The sequence below is a fragment of the Acyrthosiphon pisum genome, chromosome A3 (assembly GCF_005508785.2).
Source record: "Acyrthosiphon pisum isolate AL4f chromosome A3, pea_aphid_22Mar2018_4r6ur, whole genome shotgun sequence".
Classification (NCBI taxonomy): Eukaryota; Metazoa; Arthropoda; class Insecta; order Hemiptera; family Aphididae; genus Acyrthosiphon; species Acyrthosiphon pisum.
In genome coordinates, this window is record NC_042496.1 from 26,897,305 (window position 1) to 26,921,845 (window position 24,541).

The window sequence follows — 24,541 nt, forward strand, 5'->3', positions numbered from 1 at the left end:
TGAAAAGTACAGTGTTGCCACTTTCAGATGGTGTAACAAGCGTGCAGATATCATTATTAGTTTTTTTTTTATCAATTTTTGTTTGAATCGTCAAAACTGTTGCGAAGTAAACCTATGAAAAAACCCCGTGGCGGCAGGGAGTAAACTGGTGAGATCTCATGCAAAAGCTCATGGCGGTCAACGTGTTAAGGTTCAAGGGTTAAGAGATATATTGAAACAATAGTTATGGAACAAAAGTAATATGTATAATTCATGTTTAAGTTAACTTTGATATTGTAAATGACGAAGGCACTAAATATTGATAGATTCATATCGTTTTTTTTTTTCGTATGTTTAATTATTCATAATACCATTTAGCATTTTTATTTACTTTTATATACATACCAAAAATCACTATTTGACGTGCGATACGTTTTAATCCTATCTTGATAAACAAACTGTAAACGTAGGTACCTATACTTTTTTTATCGTAAAATATATCCAATTTCACTATGTTTACATTTCACATAGTATATTGTAAATTGTAATACTTAATTATTATTTTTCTTCACATTTCCGTACAATTGTGCACCTTCAAGTCATTGGCCTCGCATTAGACTAACCTGATCGAGAAAAAAAGTTGCATAATAGGTATTCGGTACTTATTAATCACGTATACACAAATGAAGATATACGTTCTATGTATCATAGACCTTACTGAAGAATGCGACGTGGCACGAAGTCAACCGATTACGAACGACAGAACTTCTCGATCCTAGTAATTAACAAGGTTGAGTAATCTTATACAATTGTCAATTATAATTCTATACATTATAGTTTATTTTATAAGTTTTTGAACACAAATACTATGCTTATTTAGTATATTATTATCTATATTAAAAAAATATATAATATATACTATGAAAAATATTATAAAAATTAATTTATCATCATAACATAAATGATGCAATCATTACTATACTATGCATCTTAAAATAATAGCCAATGGATAATTTTATGCATGAACATATATTAAAATTTACAACATTAATTATTGGTCTTATTATAATGTTATTATTTCTTTGGTTAAAACTATTGAGACAAATTGTTATTAAACAGTCATTTAAAGAAAACTTTTAAGCATAATTTTTTATAGTTATATTTCAGATAAGGTTTTCAACGAATTACAGAAAATGTAAAGGTTATTAAACTCTTGTTCCCTACTTTTTACTATTTTGTAGGAACAGCGTTCAGTTTTCTTCTCCAGAGGTCTAATCACATAACGATCTCGTCATATTTAATATTTTAGTAACTAGTTTCGGTAATCGGTAGTATTAAACTGGACGACCTTCATTAGCATATAGTAATTCAAGTTCGCGATACGTTGTCCTTTTATGATGTATTACCTGTTATAGAATATTAATAATTATTTATATTTGTGGTGTAGTTAACTGAAAGTTAAAAGTTGAAATGCAAATTTTTTTATTCAGTATCAACTATAAATTATAAATCATTTATAAAAAACTAATAATATTGTTCAAGATAATTTTAAATAAGACAAATTAATAATAATTTATTCAACTATTAAAATATGAACAACATTGCATTTATACACTTATAAAAATATTATAATTATTAATAATATTTTTCCACTTAAGATTAAAAAAATGTAACAGTAGCCCAGCGAAGGGGGTGAGTTATTTGTCACTTGTCCCGTCCCCCTTGGACTATGTCAAGCGTAAATTGTATCAAAAATCAAAATCAATGTTTTGATTTTTTCAACCACATTTTTTTTGATTTTGGATACTGTAGATATAATTTAGTTTTACACTATAATATATAAAATTGTTTTTTATATTATGATAATTATAGAACTTTAGTAATTGAACCTCCCCCATTATCCCTTCATTAAATTTTAGTAATAACATTGTGATATAATGATATGATAATGTATATAATAATTTATATTATCTACAATATACAATAAAGATAAATTTAATAAATATTGGCAAAATCATATAAATAATATTATTTTAATGATATATTATATGAATGAAGTTAAGTTCTATTGCATTTAAAAGTATACAATTTATATTTAATATAAATATTACATAAATATTGATAAAGTTTTTGTGATTATGAAATACATTTTTATGAATAAATAAATTCTTTGCGGTGGAAATAACCATTTATAAATTTTATACACAACGACCATTATATTAAAGTCCCGCTAATTCCCTATATTTTCTTTATACCTACATTGTAAAATGTTGGTTAATACTTTTTGAAATAAAACAACATACCGGCTTATCTAACAATATTTGATAAATTTTATTGATTTTAATGATAGTACTTTTGTCATATTATATATTATATTGTATTGGTTTTATAACAAACTTATAGAAAACTAGGGCTGTTGTTGTTTTAATTAAATTGAAAATAAAATTTAAGTATGCATTTTCAATAACCTGAACCACATAATGAAATTAACTAAATTTTGTAAATAATAATTTATAAAAATAACAAACTTTATTAATAAGTTAAACACTTACATACTTAGATTAATAATTTAAATCGATTAGGTATGTATTTTTAACAACTGCATTTTTCCTTCATTTAATTTGGTTAACATTATTATTTTTAATACACTCCAAGGTGATTGTAGCCCGTCTATAGTATTTTGTCTGTAATTAAATAAATTTAAAAAAATTACCATTAATTGTTATACTACGATATATATAAAAAAAAATTGGACGAGATACTTAATAACAGTCTCATTATTATAATCTGCAACTGAAATTAAAATGAAATAACTAATTCTATAACAATAATAATAAACAGGCCAGGTTTAGTGTGAAATATATACCGGTAGGTACTTTATTCGAATCAATAACAGCTGTAATCGGCGGTGTTAGAACGGCACTACGTGGGAAAAGCTCGCAGGTTTTTGTACGGATGGAGCTCCAACTATGTTAGGATCACGTTCGGGCCTAGCAACGTTGGCGAAACGAAAAAAACCGTTCAGTATTGTAATCCATATTATAGATTATACAAAAATAAATGAATACATATTAATTAATAATGGAATTTGAAATACGAGGTTGTATCAACATATTAAATATTATTTAATATAATATCCAAACTAAGTCGGTGGCAGTAGGTTTAAGTATCAAACATATTTTTGATACATAATTCACGTGATAACTATATTATTAATATCACTAACGTGTCAAAAATATTCATTGGATAAAATTGATTTTTAAAGTATAAATTATGAATTGTGAGCATTTTCCACGTACCTATATGGTATATACCTAGAGGCTAGTACTATGATATACATTATACACAATACACATACATACAATTTACATAATTTATTAATATCTGAAAGGTCTACATGTTACCTAACAGCTCATAATATTAATTCTAACTAAATTGTTTTGTTAGGAGGAAAACCAGAAGTAGTAGACATTAATTTTCATTATTTTTTTGATTCACCACTCACTAAAATAGTTATTTTTAACTTTTAAGCACCTAACTCAATGATAAGTTTTGTACATTTTTGGAGTACGGATTTGATATTCTACAAGACGTTTATTACATTTATTTGGAATGGAGCACTTAAAAGTCACATTGCGTATGCAAAAGTTTTAGGTATCTTTGTCGCGTATCATATAACAATAATTAAATAAATAGTTATTTTGTCCGAAATTCGTACCTAACGCATATTATGCATAGAAGCCGACACGCCATCGACCGATCGATGTTGACATTTAAAATATTCACTGAATGATGCAGTAGGTATACTACCTAGTATCTATACTCATTGTCTACACACTGTCCTACAATAATAGGTGCGAATTATCCATTCTTCATTTGAATGGAAATGGGTTGGGGAAGTTTATCAGAGTCAAAAACGTCTCTTGAGAACGTTTCATTAAATTTTATTTGTATCGCCGAAACCGGGAAACGATATACACGACAAATACAAAATTATAGAGAACCAGCACTTTCCGTCTTGTTCAGTTTTACAAGCGTGTAGTACACGTCATTGAGATTTGATATTATTATTATAATATTGTGCGGAAACTATATGTGTTTGATGATAAGAAAGGTAAACGCACATAATACTTATAAAATATTGTGGCCATGGCTTCGTCAATACCTATTATATTATAATGTCTACGCGCGTAGTACCTATACGTTCCATCAAATATACTTCAAATTGTACACGATGAATCGAACAATAACACTATTGTGAATTGTGATGATAATATTATTTAATAATGTGTTTACGACCGTATTATGAATTATGATCATACCGGCCGATGATTTGACGCATCATATCATACAATACTCATACACCGATTCAAATATACTAAAACTGGAGCCATTTTTTTTTTTTTTAATGGAAATAAAATGAATGAGTTTGTGAATTTTATATTTCGGCCATAATTATTATTAGTAAGTCTCTTTGTCGTTTAGTCCTGTGCATTTTGTTTACGATTACAATTTAGTAGGTAGGTAGGTTATACCTCCGTATAATATCACATTATTACTTTAGTGGTTAGTGCTTACGTTTAATGGGAGGTGCAATATAAGATATACCACTATAAAATACTGCGTGACTCGTGTGATACTTATTTTTAAAACTTTAACTAAATAATATCACATTTACTGCAAAGATAGAAATTAATCTGGTAGTATCTATTTTATTTTACTAGGTATAGTTACACATACCGCATAATTATTTATTATAAATTTCGATCACGGGTTGTTTTAAATTGTAGTAAAAATATAATATAGGTACCTACGTATTGAGCAATATTAAAAATAACCTTATTTGATATTGAGTTTTATTGATTCTTAGCATAACAGTGAAACTTCGTTTCCTACGTCTTATAATGTTTTAAAAAATATTCGGATTCTCTGCTGCCTATAGTAAATTATAGGATTACCGTTGACGATAGTGTTTAACTTTAATTACGTTATATGGATCATCCTAAATATAAATTTCATTGTCATCAATTGAACTAAATATTTAATTTTTACTATGGAATTCAAAATAATATATATATATAAACAATGGGTGCTGCAGCGATGCATTTTTATTAAATAATATTATTCGTATCATTATTCCTACTATCACACGCGTGTATTTACACTTTTCAAATTGTAATTGAATCGATGATAACTTCGGGTATAAAAGTTATCAGTTATTTTAATAAATCATCCTAAAATTATCCATTTCCTTGATAATCTTATGTTGTCCGACTAAAAAAAAAGTAATATCGCCTGTTAGTAAAACCAAGTCGTACAACTCTCAAACCAAATTCAATTGACCATGAAATCTAGGCATCAAATTATTGTTCCGGATATGGTTGGCGGTTGTAAGATTATATTATAATTCCATTCCAATATAATAGAAATAATAGGTATATATTGTATATGTATGCCATATATCCATGGCAATTTTCTTTTTTTCTCGTCTGGCATTCGTTTCTTGAAACTTGTTTTGGATTTTTTTACAAAAATATATTGTTATAACTTGAAGTAGTTATAATGTTTTAAAAAAATGTTTTGGTTTTTTTGGACTGTGAGTGGAACGATGAATGTGATGATTTTACAATGATGTGTGATTTTTTTTATGTCTGTGTACACGATAAGTGGTCGATTTTCAACTTCAGTATCTTGTTCGATAGGAATATGAATATTGTTGGTACAAAATTTAAAATTCCCTATAGTTTTTAAAAACAACAAGAAAAACAACATAAAAGTTAAGGAAGAACGGGAATTTTTACGCAAAATCGACTTTGATTTTTGGTGTAACTTTAAAACAAATGACCGTAGATAAATGAAATTTTGACTGAATGTTTACATTGGCATTTTCTATACACGATAACATTATCAAAATATTTCAATTAATTTTGAACTGTTTAGAATCATTTTCAGTTTCAAATTTTATTAGTTTTTTTTTCTATGAATGTCGATAAAACTTTATTTGTCGAGTGAAAATGTTTGAAAATTTAATACAAGGTTCCTACTATATTATTACAATGACATATTCAAAATATTAAAAATACTTAGTCACAGTTTTTTTTTATAAGCATTTAAAGTCCAAATCTTGACTAAATACGCAAAGTCACGAAAATAAACAAATTATTTTGAGTTGAGAATTCATAAAAATGTTTTTTTTTTAAATCTAAGATATGAAAATGAAATACAAAATTCTTCATAAGTTGGTCTACCTTTACCAAAAAAAAATTTCTACAAGCAAATCAAATTAAATTTTTATGAGCGTTTGAAGTTCATATTTTTACAACATTCGATTTCACTCGATTTCTCATGTAGCGATTTCTTATTTTGTTGTAATTCAAAAACGAATAACCGTAGACTCTTGAAATTCATATTATGTTTATTTTATCAATTCCTATACTTGATAAAATTTTCAAAATATTTTAACTTGTTTTGAGCTGTTTACAGGCAATTATAAATTTAAATTTTTTTAGTTTTTTTTTCTATGATAATATCAATAAAGTTTTATTTGTTGAGCCAAAAAGCGTCAAAATGTAATATAAGGCTCCTGATATAGTGTTTCAATAGCAGTTGAAGTTATATAGTTATAAGCAAATTATAATAGGAAGTGTCACCACTGAGTGACTTCTTCGAATAAGCAATTTTACTGTCTTATTCAATTATCAAATATTTTTTATACTGCATATTATTGTGCTCTTGCCTCTTGGGTACATATTATATAGGCACATAATTTTTGAAAAATAGTTATATTAGTTTTTTTTTATATCACACTACTATAATAGGTACTCTTATATTTTTAATTTCATGTTTTTGTGCTTTTAAATATTACAAAATATAATATTTGTCTAAACATTTTGATTAACGAATTTCGATTACTGAACAAATATTATCAAGTTTATTATTTAAAGTTTAAATAAAAGGTATAAAAATGCTGCAGATTCTCCGACCAGAGATATCCCAGGAATTTCCACTGCATTATTTTGCTCTCTCTTTCACACGAACACTCCGTCCTTTTTACTCGGCTTTCTCGTCTTGGTTATACCTCCCTTTTATACATATTTTTTAATTATTCACGTTCACCTTCACTGTCATATTAACTGGTACAATTAATTTAATCGCCGTAAACGCTAGCTTATTTATTTAATCTTTTAATAACATTTTGTATCTCTTCTCATTTCATAGTTTTTAAATTGTTTGAATAACTGTAGAGTTAATTTATCAATACCTAGAAGTGATATTTGTACAATATACATATACCTGTATAAAAAGGCTATAAATTACTTTTATTTTTAATCGAAACCTACATAAAGAGTTTCAGAATATTTTTCCTTTCCAGAGTTTGAAATTTAAAATATAAGTAGCTTTTGTATAAAAAAAATAAGTTTAAATCTGATAATAATTTACGAAAAATAATGTTTAGGTAGGTACCTCCGTAATTATATTTTTCTCTTATACAAGTAAAATGTATACACCTAGTGATTCATTTTAGTTTACACTTATTATTTCGAACACATTACATTTTTTTTTTGAAAATATTATCACATATTTTAATGCTATCGAAAAACAGAATTTTTTACAATTTTTATTTTTATTTTTTGAGTGATAAATACTTTTTAATTTCATGTTCTAAAACAGAATAAATTTATATTTTTTAAGTTTTTTGATACATAAAAATAAAAATGTCAAATGAATTTAGTTTATTAGTTATAACTTAATGAGTACATATTTAAATTTGAATGTATAGATGTGCGTATTAAATATTAATTGATTTAAGTATTTTTACCTAGGTCAAAGGTATATTTTGCTTGGTACCACAGTGCCACTTTATTACACTTATTTGATGTGTAAAAACCAATAATATAACTACTTGTTTAAAATTTGATATATTTAAAAATATTCTGCCTTGGAATATAAAATTAAAGATATATTATATCAATCAAAAAAGTAGTAAACTTAAAAAATGTTTACAAGTTGAAAACATATATCTGTATTCTGTATATATAAAAAATATATATCCTGACTAACTAATCAATGGACAGACAAAACTATGATACCTAAATTCTTGACATTTACATGGTACATGTATCACCATGTAAACCATGAGCGCTAATAAAAGATTCGAATTTTGAAGATAGCCTCAGGCATTGATTTGTTGGCTCACGAAAAACGTATATTTTCTTTATTTTGTAGGGTTGCCATTCGATACAAAAAAGAAAATAGTTATTATAATTGGTTTAAATTTTAAACCAGTATTTTATATTTGGTAAAAGCTGCCCAAATTAGTGTGTTAAAAATATGTGTAGTTTAGGTTTAATGGAGTTTAAGGTAGGGTAAAACCACTGTTATTATTTAATTTTTCACGGGCAACGCTACAAAATATCAGTTAGTTTGTACACATTTATTTCAAAAATACTGTATTGAAATTACATCAAATCATGTAAAAAATACTTTAAAAAGTTTGAACTTTCGAAATTATAAATGAAAATTTAAATAGGTAAATTATCACAGCTTGTATAGGTAAATTGTTGAACACACTCTTATGAGAAAAATCACAATATTATGCAATATTAATATTAATAATTACAGATAAATATCTTTGCAAGCCTAGCAGGCGTGCTTGTCCATCTTGGAAATTATTAGTTCATTCATTTTTGTTTATAAATTAAATGGTTCAATTATTTTGAATCGCGCTTGTCGCGTCAACATGAAATATGTGCCATATGAAAATAATAATAATATAACGACAACTACAATAATTGTAACATAGTACCATACATAAATAAGTTTACTATAGTATTGTACATATATTTACACAGTTAAACTCGATTATAGCGTGTAATTACGAGTTTATTCATGTAAACACCAAAATGTGGGCAAACAACTTGTCAACTATATAATATCATAATAATTAATAATTAATATACTTATTAAATTATTATTGATATACAAGTATTATCGTGTATCATTATGAATTGCAAAAGACAACAATATTTTTTATTCATTATTTAAAGTTTTTTTCCTGTTTGAAATAATAATTTGTTCAAACTTCAAACTGAGATGTCACTACGCATTAGAATTCTTAAATAAGTACTCATATCCCGTAAGTACAGTCATCATAATATTCTATAATAACATTAAAATCTACATGAAACACTAATATATTAGTCACAGCAAGGTTAGCGGTTCATGTCCGTCAGTGAGTTTCACGTGATGTGGTGCATATGATTATATGTTATAATAATTATATATCATATTATATATTTTATCCATACATATACACTGGTGGCGATTGGCAAACATACCAGAGGGTTCAGATATTCACTACGGCTAACGAAAAATGGGAGGCTCCACCAACTCCTACCCACGAGTTTACTTCATTAATAATTCTACATTTTCGAAAGACCCATCATTTGTCCGATAATTACAACAACGATTCACATTTCACAATATTATCAGTATACCACATTCAATAATAATTACTATAACGTTTTATGGATATAACGTAATATCATATAGTGCCATGATTTTTATCACACTCTTGTTCGAACATTTAAAATACAAATTAAAATAATAAATATATTAAAAATGAGAATAAAAATTTAAAAAACTAACATCGATAAATCAAAATAGCATTTCAGTATAGGAACACTCCTGATACATGATAGCCCTGAACAATTATTTTTTTTCTTTTGCCACTTAACACTTTGTTTTCTGGTGTTAGATACAAAAGTATCGTTCTGTTTGGCTTTTGAATCAACACTTTTTACGGCGCTAAAAAAGTTTCACGTGGCCACGCAAGAGTATATATAATATGCTATTGATCGGAAAATACAGCTATATGCCATAATATAAATGTCCATGTACAAATTGGAAAATTCTCATTATTTTCAAAGAAAAATAATGGAAACGGTAAAAACCCATTAGACCTACTCTTCAGAGTTCGACGATTAATAGCACTAAAAAAGACAACACACTCACTCAAATCTCCTAACCTCTATCAATTTTTCTACGAAACAAAACACTAAATTAATTGGAATGGAGCGAGGTGACTGAATGTGTTCCATACTCTCTGGTTCGATCTTCAATATTTGATCAAATCAAATACGTGACGTCTATTATAGAAATATAGTTTTTAAATTACACATTGAGGGCCAGCAATTTTATTATAAAATCATAAAACAATATTTACATTTGATAATTTAAATGTCAGTACAACTATTTCTAAATATAGATAAAATTATATATATTAGGTTTGAACAAAGTTAATATTTTATATAGACATATTTTGTCGAATTTTATTACCGTTGTTTCTTAGCTCTCACATCTGAATGAAGTGAATCAACGCAATGCCTAGCGTTTATACACGATGTCTTACCAGTTACCAAGTATATTATTTTTATACATTGAAATATTTTTATGGGAAAATGAATTTGGACCTTACTATATTTGGCCAAATGTTGAGTTTTTCAGTAACTCGTTGGAAATGAAATAAACAGTAATCTCTTTTCGGATTTTGTATTAAATTCCTTCAGAATTGTTCAAAAAAATATTTTATTGAATTGTATTTTTTTATTTTCAATTTGAAACACACAATAAATTGGACGGTGCGTGGGTAAAAGGGAATAAGTCAAAAACATTACTTTCGTGAAACTAAAAAACAATTCAGAACATACAAAAGTTAAAATATAGTGTTAACTATTATTTATTCATGCATTTATTCAGTAGTGCGCAACCTTTTTTGATCCACGACTCCCAAATATATTTGTTTCGATGAGATGACCTTACAGTGCTCTATATTATGATTCTTTAATCGAAAATGTATCTTAAATAATAAAAATTTAAATACATTCATACTTTTGGAATTGTCTGACTTATTTCGTTTGGGCTAAATTTAATTTTACTTATTTTCCTTTGAATATGAAAATATGTCATTATTATGGAGCTATACGTAAATGTATAAGTAAATGTTTTTTCTGGGTCACGATTTACTGATGAATTGGAGACTTGCAATTTACTGAATTGATCTTAATAATTGCCATAATATAATAAATCATAAAGGGCTATAATTGCACAAATTATTGTCATATAAATAATAGGTAGTCAAAAACTTTAATACTTTTCTTTTTTAAATAAGTAAATATACATTATTTGATAGTCTCATCAGTTATTTTATTTAATTGTGTATATATATTTTGAATACAAGAGGTAATATTTCGATAAAAATAATAAACATTAAATATAACAAAGTATTAATAATATAGTTCTGACAATAGGATAAAAATAGCATAATCAATATTACTATTTTTTCTCCAATGTAACTACATGATGAAATTCCAAATTTAAATAAATGTAGACCACTAAAATCTACTGGAATCTGTAAAAAAATAAAATCTCAATTTGTATTTAATCCCTTTTAGTGCACTCCATCCAAATGAAAAATTCGATTTAAAATTAATCAAAATAAAATAGTAATGTTTTACAACATCAAAATACAAACAGTAATTATTTTTAATTTATAATGTAAACAATTGTATTATTTTGGTATTCATCTAATATTCATAAAACGTGTTTGGGAGGATTTGAATTTATATGTTTCATTTCCAATGCTTTAAGATAGGAAAGTTTATCAAATGCGTATAATTGATTGTATCACACATCACACAAGTGCATTATTTCAAACCGCGGAATAAAATTATTCTTAATGAATTGATATAATTTTCAAGAAAACAAAATTAAAAATACATTCATCGTTCCACTCAGAATCTAAAACATATTATTTGAAAATTGAATTCAAAAACTTATTAATATAGTGATCCTATTTAATATTAACTACCTATTTGACTGTCAGAAATTGTATTTATAATATTGATTATCAAAAAGCTTTTTCTAATATTATTTTAGTCACCAATTGTAGTTCATAATACTTTTAAAAATTTAATGTATTCTTGATTTTACTGAAATTTAATTTTGGTCTGTTATTTTGACAAAAAAATAATTATTATGAAATCAACTTTCAGCAACAGAACAGCTAAACTTTTGAACGAACAAATTATGCAGAAAATGTTTGTTATGATAAACCGTAAAAAGTATCTATATTTAAAATAATAAACTGAAGTTTGCAGTTTGAGCCTATTTTATTTTCAACGCATAATACACAGTTATGCAATTCACACAATTAATTTTTCAGCATATTTAAAAATTGCTATTTGCAAGAAACTGACATTTATGATTTACGGAATGATAAATGATATATTTTGAAACAGTCATAGTCTTAAGAAATAAAAATTGATTTTATTTGCCTATATGTGATCAATTTAAGGCTTGGATCTTTGGGAATCATTAATCATTAAAATAATATGCTTTAAACAACTTTAAATTCGAGACTTTATGAAATATGCTCTTAAAACTAAAAAACCAACCTCAAACTATGTAAATATAATATTATACACTACCTACCTATAATACATTTTTAATATTTTTTCGGTAGTATCTTAAACCTAATTACTAGATTATTACTGAGCAATAAATCTTATAATCCACAAAAAATATGCAAATGCAACAATTGTCAAACCCTAGAATGGTCATCATTAGAGCTCAACAATTAAAAAATAAATAAAATAAAATAAAATAATTCGGTATGGTGTGGTAAAATAAAAAATTAGCTTTATCATATTATAGTGATTATACACTATATAATTTAATGAGGTTAATAAGTGATAAGAATTTAAAATTGAATTTAGATTAATTTAATATTTTACTAGGACTTTATTGATTATTATTTGTTTTCTAGTTTTATTTTTTCTAGTTAATATTTTTTAATTAGGTATCTCTATGTTTATGTATATTGTATGTTAAATAAGTTAGTGAAAATATATTTTTTGAACTTATTCCATAAATACAACCTTTTGTGTATGTGATTTCATTATTTGTTTGTACCTACGATTTAAACTATTTAAATGTTGCAATAGATTTTTACTTTAATAATAATAATATATTATCAAGGTTAAGGTTATTTGTCATCAGTCATTTTTTTTAAACATCATGAACTGGTCAGGAGTATATTTGTATGTTTGAATAGTATATTTTTTTATCATTATTATTTTTTTTTTAAATTAGATGTTAAGATTAAGTTTAACTCGTGCACAACATTTTCATTCTTAATTTTGAATTCGTGATAATTAAATACTACAACTCACATGTACCTACTTGTACATGTACCTACTTATACGTATGTTAAACCAGTTTTAAATATTATTTCAACGGTAGTATTATATATTATGTATGATTACAGGTAGTATTACTAAATTTAACATTATACTTATAATATAAAGTAGGTATATAAATCATACACGTGCTATTTAAAACTATTTGAAAATTCACGTAACTGTAAGATTTACGTATATACCTTTGAGTTTTGGTAAATATTCTTCTTTTGTAATTAAAAAAAAAATTATATTACAAGGTACATGAAATATTTTAAACTAAGCAACTAACTTATTTTAGAAAATAAATCACCAGTATGTATAGTGTGGTAGTTTAAAATGGTGATACATATACAAATCTGAATTACTACTAGAATACATCGATCTGAATCTTAGTAATTATTATTATTAATACTACCATTATTAACGAACAATTATTTTAATAATAATCCTATCATTATATCAAATAATCGTATTTTTTTTCATTAATCCTGATTATTTTGGAAATACTAAGAAATTTATACTTTAGAACCACCGAAGTACAAACTAGATCCAATTTTTTATCAGTAAACATCTTCAAAGTTAATGAATGGAGGAGCATTTTCTTTACTAAAAAAGTGTCTTCATACACACACAAAAAAACACATTATTGTAAATTGAAAATAGCCAGTTTAAAAATAATCATAATATTTTGGATATATTTTTTTATAATAATATCACACCTGAGTATGATTGTGTTGATATTATGGTATAAACAAAGTTATAAAAATAATAAAAAAAATTATCTGGGTACCTATTTAAAAATCAATAGTATCTCTGTAATATGATATCGGCCAATCAAATTATTATTTTTCTTAATATCATACTGCATCCGAATGATATTACATTAACAAAAAAAATTAATATATATATATATCAAAACTCTTAGCATATAAATTATGGTATATAGTATACAGCAACCATTATATTTCTGAAAACCAATTCTAATTTCTAATAGGTCAATATTACAGCCAGGATGTATAATAATACGGATGGTTCTAACTTTCAACGTAACTTAATTACGGAATATTCGTATACCTATACTTTTAGAACAAAATACATTGAATAATTTGATAACCATGGTTATTCTAACGGTTTTGTAAGCATGTTGTTCATTGTTCAATCTAATCAATAACTTGTTAAAAATATCGAAATAAAAAACAGGAAGCGTAAAACATCTTTCGTAATTTAAATAGCATAAGAATGTAGTGCCATCCCAATAAAATATTTTAATATTAGTAACGAACATCATTGCAATTACAAATGTACATATAAAAAATAAATATGAAAATACTAAGTTAACCAATTTGTTGTTGATGTTTTCATCCAAATTTTACATTTGTAGGCGCATTGAATTTAATTTTAGTATTTAAAAGCGTACTCATATTATATTCTGTCGTAGATTAAATATTAATATTATAACTACCTGTTGATATTCCTTAACATTTAATTTTATTCACGCACGCAACAATTATTGTTATTGAAACTATAGTAAATTTCTTCGTTGAGCTGACCGTTACACATTTTGATTGTAAATTTTTACTATTCAAAATACAGTAGCCAAGTAAGTCGCATTGCTATCGACTTGAAAATTATAATAATTGTTTGGCACCGTAATACGAACGTCAAGCTATATTTATGCGGAAATGGATGGAATGTGTTCCACAATTCCACGTTGATATCGAAATACCGATCGAATAATGTTAATGCTACTACCACGGTGGTTATAAAGTATTACTAAATGCCAATAGGAGGTGTACAATATCATTATACATTTATATTTTATACCAACATATTATGCAATGTCAACGAGAGAATTATATGGGGGTGTACACATTACACGCGTTTTACACATAGCCGAGAACTCGTTGTCGTTTTTTTTTCGAAGAATATTATTATGACGCTAAAATCAAATTTGAATTTAAGCGAGTATTATTGAAATTGAAACTTGAAAGTATACAATATTTATAGGTAGTTAATACTTAATTCCATTGGACACTCAATTTTTTTCGCAGTTCAAATGCTCGGAATCTGAACGACTTAATAGTTTAAAATATACATATTGTATTGTAATAATATATATACAATGTGCATATATTATAAGCAAATGTATACATCTAATTAGATAATTGTTTATTTAAAAACAATAGAACTCGTAACACGCGCATATTATTGGGGTTTGTTTTGTTGTAAACGAGTAGCGCAATAATATATGTGTATTATAAAACAAAACAAAGAACGCAGTGTGTACTCGTATTAAATAATCGCGAATCGTAATAAAAAAAAATGTATGTGTTTGGATGTTCTCATCGGTATACGCGCACAATATTATGTAGGTAAAGACATAGGTACAGCTAATACTGTATAAATCGCCGACGATAACTTACCCCTAAAAGTCCGTAAGAAGCACAGTGTTTCCGACCCTTTCATTTAATTCGTTAATGCCATATAATATATTATTATAATATGTTGCCGCACATACCTGCTCGCGCAATACGATTTGTTACGAGAGTTGATTTGTGTACGTACGACCGTTCCCAGCGCATCAGACTATAATAATATGATGCATATTATAGCGTGTCTCACCGTATTTATCCCCAACAAATGTTTTTTTTTTTTCACTCAATATTTTTGAAATATGATTTTGGAAAGTTATATTACCAAATAGAGATACAATACAATTGTATTATTAAAATATATAATATTATATTTTGGTTTACCAATCAGTACCATGGTTTCTGTAGAAAAAAAAATTAAAAATATCATGGTTTCGCTTTTCTGAAAAATTCATTAGAGATATTCAATTATGTGTATGAGGGTCAATTTACTTTTTTTCATTCTGAATATTGGTTTATAACAAATTAAATTACAACAAATTATGATTTTTCCATTAAATTTACCTGCTGTTTGCCATATCTTTGAACTCTTTATATAGAAAGTAACTCCCACGTTCTTCACGTCTGGCTGACTTACCTCGTTCAGGGTGTTCCTCTTGATCTTTTTCCCTTAAATATTTTTGATTTATTAAGCTGTATAATTCGTCACCATTTCTCAGTATGCTCAAAATCATTTTCCATCTCCTTTTATATAAAGGTTCTGTTAATATTCGGTTTTCTTTCTTGTTGCGATCAAGAAGAATTTTAATTTGTTCTTCGTCTTAGTCCTACTTAGTTTTTGCATCTTTCTCTCACACCACGGGTTTCTATATAAAAGGACATGATGGAGACCATCATCATCATCATCATGTCCTTTTATATTATTTTTATGTAAAGTTATTTATCCGTAAATAATTTTAAAAGTGAATAATCACTCATTTTCATTGAGTATATTTAAATAGTTATGCGTATGTCTTAAAGTTTAAGCTGCATGCAGCGGGTATAGTGGGTCGTGGGTGCCAGATGTGTATAAGAAGTTAAATGTCAACACAATACGGTTTAACATTGTGTATGTATTGTGTGCAATGTACATACGCGACAGACTTAATCGTCTCCACATCCCATGGCCTTTGCAACGTACCCTCAGCAATATATTATTATTGTTATTATATCAAGTGTATTTGTTTTTATATCCGGATTTGGAGTTTCATAGATTGTAGCAGATCGTAGGTCGTACAAATTAAATCCGTAGAACGCGGACTTAAATGGTGGTTCCGATTTAGTTACCGTTTGTTTGATATTTTTAAAATTTAAAATAATTTTTACCATAAAAAAATTATTATGACGAGGTTTTAGTCAACTTTCTCATGTCCGACACGTCATATATATTTGTAGGTTTGTAATTCTAATTTCAATTCTTAATTTGTTATTTTATTAATAATAAAAACAACTCGTTATAATTGTATCGTGATTATAATAATCATCATCATCATCATCATTACCATAATAATCCCCATCATCGTTCGAGGCTTTATAGTCGTTGCAGCATATTGAGAATTTTATGCGAACAGATGATTGTGAATTGGCGATTAGAATCATGGCTTCCCATAATTTCTGTGTATATCAGTATATGTTATATAATATGTATTATGCGCCAATATAATATACGTTAATTCAAAAGTCGAATGAGCTTTATTTGGTAAGTAATAATGAAGCACATTATATCTATATACATTAAGATCGTGAAACCATTACGGCGTTTGATTATAATTTACTGCCATTGAAAGGAATACGAAACACGAGAATTGATTTGGTTCGAGGTAGGTACACCTATACGATATTTATTATTTGCGACCAATTCCGAAATCGTGTCGGGAAAACGAATACCTATAAATTTGATTTCATCGAAACTCCATCATATAATACGATACGTTGTAGCACCTTTATGTTGATATAGATATCTATTATTTTCGTATCGTACTGGTTATATTTAATGGTGTTAATACTATATTATAACTTTCAACTTTATATTTGGTGGACAACGTGCAACGCCGAAAGCCATTATCATGGAATCGTGGTGTTTTGTGGTCTTTGGTATTTTTTATAAAATATTCTAAAAATATTAATCAGACTCTATGCAAATTTGTGTTTACTGTTTATCAACTATACATTTTATTACATTTTAATATTGAAGATGGATGCATCAGGAAATTAGTTATTTAAATATTTTATACATAATTATTAAAACCTAAAACATTATACGGTTAAACGAAAGTAGAAAATTTCAAAATGTGACCACTGTGCCGGATATCCGGGCATAAGTACAATAGGTGCATCGCACCGGAGACCCCGACACGTTTTATATCAATACTGTATGATATTGTTGAATATTGTCACACAAATATAGTACACTTATGACCAACACTTTATGATGTAATAGCAATTGTATCTACGCAGGTTTTACACGATAGATTGCAGGTTAGAAAATTATTCTTCGCAAGCAATAAGCATCAACATCTTGCTGCACTCAAAATTATATTAAATTCTTGAATGTTTTGTGTTTTTGGCGTAATATTTTATATAACAAAAGCCAAAATTATTCGGAAATTTATGTGCTTGACAATTTGCGTATTACCATTATATTATATAAAAAAGATTCATAAACTGCTTGTATCTGCAAATGTATAATTTAAAATTCGATAATCAATGAGTGTATCAATCATTATACTTACAACTCAGAAAATCCTATAGAGCTCGATTTTTTTTAAAGATCATCATGAATTAACTAAATATGTTAAAAACACTGTATACGATGATTGAAATAGTGAAATAAACGTTAGTGAAAAATCGATATGTAACAGATTATAGACAATTTGTATATTGATAAAACAACGAGAAATATTTTGTTCTATATTTATTTTTTTAGGTTGGTACTTGCCTACAAATATTAAAACCAGTTTTGTATCGATTAGAACATTGTTTGGTTTACCTATTGATCAATGTCAATTAATTTTTAGTGCTTATAATTATTTGATAATATATTAGAATGTGTATAGAAGAAAATATAAAGTTGTTTTAAGAACATAATTTTTAGCAAAGCCATCATGATTCAAAAATTAACCTTTATGGTTGGTTTCTAGCCCTACAGTACTAATCTGCAATGACCTAGTCACGATATTTTTAACCTTCTTAATTATTTTAAAGTTTTTTAATCATATTAATCATATTAAACCATATCATATTTAGAAGATTAATGACAACTTAATTAACAGTAAATTTTATAACTTCAGAGTAGATATGGTGTTTAAGAAAGTTATCCCTCTTAACATATTTTATATTGTTTATTTGTGTAATAGATAAGATGTTTGTCTAATTATGGTAAAATGAAAAAAAAAGCAGGTAAGTGGATGTCGCTCTGCTGTACAGTGGGTTACAAGTGGGTCATTGTATAATGGGTTGTATTAGACTTGAATTCAATGATAAAATATCATTGTATAAGAAAAACGATTCTGAGCGGAGACGGTTTGTCAGTCTGGATATTTTATATTGTTATTATTTATTTTATCGTGTAAAATATTATAATATTATTATAATTTTTTATTCGTTTCTATGGTGATAAACAAAGCGTTAGAAATTAAAATCCCATTTTTAGCGTTTTTTTGTAATTTTTCTGTGATTTTTCCCGTGGCATTAAATAGTTATTGAGAAAATCGGAAAATGACCTTTTTAAAGTACCATTTTGATCCAATTTGCTAAAAGATAAGGTACTATAATATAGTGTATATATAGTAACATATTATGTTGAAATCAAATTACTCCTTCTGGTAGAAATTTTGTATACAGGATGTAAAAATAAAAAAACAAAAAAAATATAAACACCATTGTAAAACCAATAGCTTACTTGCTCCGCTCAGAATCTAAAACAGTTGAAATGTGTACCTATTTATATCAAAGTAAGATACAGTTATATGGAATCCAGATTTATATCCTCGATGAGTTCACATAAATATCATGAATGAACGTGTGTGGTCAATAATATAAGTATAACTAACCTAACTAATAAAATTCGTCGAAAACCAAAATGGCACGTAACAGTCTAACACTAGCCAGTATAATCATCGATTGATAAATCGTAAATATCACAGAAGTCACAGAGATAACAATATACAAATAACAATTCCCAAATAGTGAAATACATGTTGGTGGTTATTTTAAAATACCATGACTTCAGGTGTCAAACGCTAAAATCCAATTATTAGCCTCATTCGTCATATTTTTTGACAGATTTGATTTAGAATCCAATAATGTAAACGACTTAGTGACATGATAAATACATGTAACGTATTACTTTACTTAAAATATTGTATTCAATTATGTATACATGGTGATTTACCAAGCATGATCACTCCATTTTTACCCTTCAATAAAACATTTATTCTAATTCAAATGTTTTACATTTTTATTATTCCTATAAAGACTATATTATAGTTTTTAAATATTGAACTATACCTTTCATACCATTTGAAGAGTATTTATTAGGAATATTTAACAACTTATTTCAATATGTAAGTCATCTATAATTAATATGCCGATTTATTTATGTCTATCGATGCGTGTACGCAAGTGAATGTAAATTTAATTTATATTACCAAGTGTTAAAAATCTCAATAACTATATTTATTCGTATGACATCTTTATAACAGCAAAATAATAAATACGTGCTTCGGTGCTTAAGACTAAAATGTTTAAACAATTACACTAAATCATGTTTGTATGATTAAATAATTATTAATCATATATAAACGATGGTAATTATCCTGGATTATTCACGACCTTGAATTAATTGGGCTACTAATGAATTTAAAATGTTTGGTAATTAAATCAAATACGACAGGTTATCAGCTGATGTATGTTTTAAAGTAATTATAAGTATATTAAATTGATTGATGACAGTAAAATATTCAAAACCAGTAGGTAGCCCAATGGCCAATACAATACACTATACAGTCATATATAATTCAGTATGTAATATGATAAACGTTGAAACATATTATTTACAACGAAAAATAAAATAATATCTATGGTTGAAAACAAGTTGTAATTTCATTACTTGTTAACATAAGTAAAATTATCTACTTTAAAACGATCACATAGCATAATAAATACCTCAAGAAGCAAATAATAAAAAAATTATATAATATATCATTATAGATTCTTAGCTGGGTGATGATTGAATAGATTTTATTGTGTGTGAAGTTATTTTTTGTGTACATGATGTTTAAAATATGATTTATAAGAGAAAAATGCTTTGATATTCAATTTTGATGATAATTTCAGATAAATAATTGGAATTAATTGATGCAAATTTGAGGTAAAAATTGAAAATTTCCAGTATCTACTTTTCAAAATAATCAGGAAAAAAAATTAGGGAAATCCTGAATTTTCAACGTTTTTTTAACATTTGGTTCTGTAATTTCTAGGGTTCATTTATTTACTATCAATTATTATGTCTACTATTGTAAATTACTATGTATGTATAAGTTAAATATAATATAACGTTAATATATTATACATGTGTTGACTACTAATTTATAAAATATTCCGATTTCTTAATTGTTATTATTTTAATCCAATAGTGGTTTTTGTTAAAATATTTTTGTAATGTTTGGCTGACTATTTTTTTGTAAACCTATGATGATAATATAATATAATATTTTATATATTTAATCTTTTGTCATAAACAATATTGTAGCTAATGTTATAGTAACCAATAAAGTTAAATTTAGTTATTGATAGTTGTAAATATGTATTCATTACTATATTAGTGTACTTATACTGCGTATCAGTATATGCATTTGCCTTAAAATAGTTAAAAGTGCGTAAACATGTTATTTATTTCTAAAAAAAAAATATTTATAACTTATAATAATAATATAAAATAAATAAGCATAACTCTAGAGTAGGGTTGATATTCTCCTCTTTACATTAGATATTTTTATAACCATCGTCAAGTTCACTCTAATATTAACTAAAACAAAACTGCAATACTACTAATTTGGTAAATAATTTAACTTTGTTACACATGTGTGAGATAAAGACCCGAAATATGAATATTTTGTCCTCTTAATGCGTGTGTGGTTATGGCTATAGATTCTGTTTTAGTTGTTGTGTATAAAACCGTTAAATACGCAAGCTATGAAACATTTCTTATTAATAATAACAGTCGTTACGGGAATAAGTAGAGTCGTTATGGCAACTTGTACACCGTCAAATTGATTTAGATTTTGTTTACTCGTGTCCTAACGCCTTGGTAGTAGGTATGAGATGAAAAACTCTATTAAGTACCTACGAGTAAGTATAGCCTGCAGTATATAATATAGGCACATAATAATTAAAGCACGTTTCATTCCTCCGAAGTCGTTGAGACTAGTTCTGCAATAATGAAGCTTTATTTACGTTAAGAATTCAATGTTTTTGTTGAATATTTTTTTATTTTTTCTTTGAGAAATTCACTGAGTATGCGAGCCAACCAAAATCTTAGTGGGGTAATACAACGTTTCTACTATACTGAATTTTACTCCTACCACTCGAACTTTAGCTCATAACATTTTAGATATACAATGCCTAGTGAATATCACGTTGTATAGGAATTTTATTCTGTGTAATTTTTTTACTCATTTCGCTAGGTACCTGTAAATATGTATATCTTCCTTCTATATACTTAGTATTTACTATAGTAATAGTAAAACCAGTTTCTAATATATTATTATACGCATTTCATCGCGCTTCTAAAGTTAATAAAATACATAATATTAAACGACAAATCATTGGCATCTCCCATTTATATTGAATTCAAATCTATAATTATTTTGAACACTGTTATGTGCATGTCGCATTATGATCAACTTATTATGTTTATTATTAAAATATAGTTTTATGTCTACAATAATAATATAATGTGAGATAAAACTTTAAGTCTCGTTTCGAATAATAATTAAAGAATGATAAATATAACATTACCTAGAAATTATATAGGGTGACTCATCAAGTATGCCCACTCCCCTTTATTTCTTCAATAATCTTAAAATCTGATTTTTGGAATTTTTTATTATACTTTAAGAACATATTTTCAAATTCTTTAGATTTTTTGTATTACTTAAGGAGCATCCTGTGGAAATACAAAGTTCTGTTTTTCGAATAAGAACACTCCTTTTCAACTGCAAATTATACAGCGGATAATTTTTCTAAAAATGTTGATGCATCCGAATTAAAATTTGTAAGAATAGTTTTTTGTGTTATTTAACTTTGTGTTCTAATGATAAAAGGTCCACGGTAATGTGTTTTTAAGATATGGGAGCTATGGTGATTTGATTTTTTTAGTCTTTAATATTAATCTATCAATATTAATTATGTGTAAAAATGAGCCATGTATAATAAATACTATATTATTATTCAATTTTACGACTATTTCATATTTTTGTAAAACAATTTTTAAGGACTATAAAATTATCCTTATAGTATAGCATTTTAATAACAAAGAAACTACTCAATCGAATTTTCAAAAAATATAAGTAATTTACAATAAAAAGGATGATTTTTCGTTTAAAAAACAAAATTTTGTATCGCCACAGGACACTCCTTAAGTAGAACAAAAAAATTGAAGAATTTTAAAATATGGTCTTTGTGTATATTTAAAAATACCAAAAATCAGAAATTGAATTAATTCATTGTTTAAGGGAAAAATGTGTGTGAGCATTCTTGGTGAATCGCCCTGAATACCCTATGCATAAAAAAAACAAACACTTGTATTTTAATGTACAATTGTATGTGTATTGTGTGTATGCCATGATATTAATATCATATTTTATTATTGTACCTATATTTTAGGTTTACCACTCATGCTTGAGGCTTTTTTTAATACAAAATATAAGTATTTTGTATTTAACATAGTTATAATATTAACGTGACACAATAATTATTTAGTCAGACCATTAATAAAAAAATATGAAATACCCATATTAACCCAAAGAATAAATAAATACAACTTAATAACCCAATCACGTCAGTGATTACTATTACAATGTAATATAATAATAAATTGTTAAGCTAGTTATTATAACTTATAAAGTCATAAACTTAATACCTATAATATGATATCCATCTACGTGTTCAGTGAAGTATTTCTAAGGGGTTGGTATAAGGAGTTCCCACTCACAGGTAATTTATTATAGTCCTACACATTTTCTTGAACTCTAATGGAATTAAAAAAATATATGCCTAAAATATTGATAATATAATTTTATTATCACGATGTAGAAAAAGTATATTATATCTACAAATTAAAAATTGTGATTTAGGTATCCGCATCATATTATTATTATAGTTTCAAAGTCTGTCATTTTTCATCTCTTTAGTATAAGTTATTGATTTTATTAGAGCGTAGTGTGATCAATTTTGTATTTATAATCAGGATGATCATAAGCTTATTTATCAACATTTTATGATGGGTTATAAAATTATTCCTCATAATTAAAATCCCTCCCCCACCCGAAAAATATTCGTCATTACACCACTATATTAGCGCTGGGATTTCATTTAAATAATAATAATAATATTAATCGCTCTACTTACACTGATTGTTGTATCGTTGTGTCTCGCATCCCCAACTTCAATAACACCACAGAGTCTTATTGGAAATATCTTTTGGATGGACTAAAGGTGCGGCGATATGACTACAAAACGCACTTGATGAAAAATAAACACCCACACGGAACCAATGCGAAACCGCCTAGCTCGTGTACACACGATACGACTGATCAACAATTCAAATTGAATTCAAAATTATTCTTTAACTTTAGACGAACGGCTCTCCCTCCTGCCACCATTCGCAATAAAAACGCTATTTACTGC

The 24,541-nt window shown here is 26.4% G+C and overlaps 1 protein-coding gene across 2 annotated transcripts in view; it reads right to left on the reverse strand.

Annotated features, from left to right (window-relative positions):
• Positions 1 to 24,461, reverse strand: part of LOC100166470 (diuretic hormone receptor) — a 54,218-nt gene extending 29,757 nt beyond the window's left edge. Inside the window, exons 1-2 of one of the 2 annotated variants that reach the window (XM_016804918.2) lie at positions 24,263 to 24,461; positions 2,532 to 2,663 (exon numbers count right to left, since the gene is read on the reverse strand). The gene's annotated coding sequence lies outside the window, so the exon portion shown is untranslated. The remainder of the gene's footprint in view (positions 1 to 2,531; positions 2,664 to 24,262) is intronic. The other variant, XM_001944807.5, reaches the window with a different exon arrangement.
• Positions 24,462 to 24,541: the final 80 nt, after the last annotated feature.